Source organism: Petromyzon marinus, unplaced genomic scaffold (genome assembly GCF_048934315.1).
Source record: "Petromyzon marinus isolate PM22_M1 ecotype Great Lakes invasive population unplaced genomic scaffold, UKy_Petmar_22M1.pri1.0 PM_G_Scaffold_93, whole genome shotgun sequence".
NCBI classification, from domain to species: domain Eukaryota; kingdom Metazoa; phylum Chordata; class Hyperoartia; order Petromyzontiformes; family Petromyzontidae; genus Petromyzon; species Petromyzon marinus.
In genome coordinates this window covers 500001-502500 of record NW_027423050.1, presented here as the reverse complement: position 1 = coordinate 502500, position 2500 = coordinate 500001, and the positions used below count along the sequence as shown (strand labels likewise).

Here is a 2500-nt window from a genome sequence, read left to right as displayed (position 1 = left end):
GGGGAAAAAGAATATCAATAAGATCATTGCTGAAGCGCTTGGGACTAAGACCAACAAGCAAGTCTCTGACAAGAGACGGGACCTAAGTAAAAAGACAGGGGCCCCCATGTCAGACAGCTTACATTTTTCTTCTAGGCCTCTTGAGACATTGTCTCCCCCACCAAATGTAACAACGGGGACTTCATCCATACTCGCTCAAGCAGCTGAGCGGCTTACGAATGAGAATTCTGGGACCCTGGAAAAGCCTGCAATGGAGGCAATAAAGGCTTGGCTTAACGGCGAGGGCCAACATGATGCCCTCGTAGAAACTGCCACAGCATTGATGCTTTGTCCGATGAGATTGGTGAAAAACAAAGGCAAACGTTCAAAACCCGAGAACGACATTGTTAAACCCAGGATATTACCCACACGATCTTGGATGAAGAAGAGAGCGGAAAAACGAGGAAGCTTCATGAAGCACCAGAAGCTCTTCTTTAAGAACCGCTCTCTTCTTGCGTCCTTAGTCCTGGATGGCACTGAACGTCATGAATGCCGAATCCCGAACGCAGATGTATATCGTTTTTACTGCGAAAAATGGGAGAAGGTGTTGCCATTCAATGGCCTGGGCCAATTTAAGTCATCAGGTGTTGCAAATAACGAATACTTTGAGCCCCTAATTTCGGTGGAGGAAGTTCAGACTGCCATACGGGCCATTAAACCAACGTCAGCAGCTGGGCCAGATGGCCTAACAAGGGCTGCAATCTGTGCTGCCGACCCCGAGGGTCGGACACTGACAGCCCTATTTAATGCATGGATGATTACAGGAATTATTCCCAAAGAGTTGAAAAAGAATAGGACGATTCTTATTCCTAAGGTTATGGATGATGAAAAGCTGAAAGAATTGGGGAACTGGAGACCAATAACGATTGGTTCAATGATTCTGAGATTATTTTCCAGAATAATGACTGCACGTCTTGCTCGTGCTTGTCCCTTAAACCCAAGGCAGCGTGGTTTTATAGCGGCATCTGGCTGCTCTGAAAATCTTAAGGTGCTACAGGACCTTATGAGACACGCTAAGAAATTGCACAGGCCGTTGGCTGTCATGTTCATCGACATAGCGAAAGCTTTTGACTCGGTTTCGCATGCTCATATTTTATGGGTGTTAAGGCACAAGAAAGTAGATGAACACGTGGTGGGCATCATCCAGAACGCCTACGATCGGTGTACGACCTCGTTCAAAAGCAATGGCGAGTCGACTCGAGAAATTAGCATACGTGTTGGTGTCAAACAGGGTGACCCCATGTCACCCCTGCTCTTCAATCTTGCCATGGACCCTTTGATATGCACCCTAGAGTCACACGGAGTTGGGTACTCCATTGATACCGACCACGTGACAGCTCTTGCGTTTGCTGATGATTTGGTGTTGGTGAGCGAATCTTGGGTTGGTATGGCCGCCAATCTAGCGATCTTGGAATCATTTTGTGGGCTATCGGGATTGGAGGTTCAGGCCAGAAAGTGCCAGGGCTTCATGATAAGCCCAACCAAAGATTCATATACGGTGAACAACTGCGACCCATGGACTATCAAAAATAAAGATGTCCATATGATCCAACCTGATGAATCAACGAAATACCTTGGTCTGAAAATTGGCCCTTGGACTGGCACTATACAGCCTGATCTACATTGTCAGCTAAAGACATGGATCTCGAAAATCGATGAGGCGCCTCTGAAGCCAACTCAGAAGGTTGAACTACTCAATGCCTATGCCCTACCCAGATTGTTATATCCTGCAGACCACTCGGACTGCAAGCAATCAACTCTTCGTGGGTTGGACCAAGAGATTAGAAAGGCGGTAAAAGGATGGCTCCACCTTCCCGCTTCAACTTGTGATGGACTGTTATATGCCAGAGCCCGAGACGGAGGCCTTGCCATCTTGAAACTGGAAAAAACAATCCCTTCGGTTCAAGTTAGAAGGCTGCAACGTATAGCAAACTCGTCCGATGCTATCACCCGTAATATTGTGTCCTCGCATGGTATGGAGGAAGAATACCGTAATTTGTGGGTACGAGCAGGGGGTGACAGTGATGCAATCCCAACATTCGTTCTCAGGGACTCGGTGTCAAAAGAACCTGTATATCCGAGACCCTGCGATTGGAGGGAGCATGAATTTCAGAGATGGTGCGAAAAGCCGGTTCAAGGAAGGGGCATTGTAAACTTTGCGCATGATAGAATCAGTAATGCTTGGTTGAGGCCATGGTGCGGCTTTAAACAATGCTTCTTTATCGCAGCACTACAACTAAGGGCAAATATTTACCCAACAAGAGAAAGCTTGAACAGAGGCAGAGATGGGGCCTTACGTTCCTGCAGGAAATGCTCTGCCAGACTCGAGTCCCTTTCGCACATTCTCGGTCAATGTCCTGCAGTACAGAAAGCAAGAATTGCGCGACACAACAAGATCAGTAACATTCTGGCAGACGAAGCGGCTAGATTGGGCTGGTCTGTATACAAAGAGCCACGGTTC

The 2500-nt window shown here is 47.4% G+C and overlaps 1 pseudogene; it reads left to right on the top strand.

The window, feature by feature from the left end:
• LOC142922388 (28S ribosomal RNA) overlaps window positions 1-2500 on the top strand; it is a 9963-nt pseudogene that overhangs the window by 3802 nt on the left and 3661 nt on the right.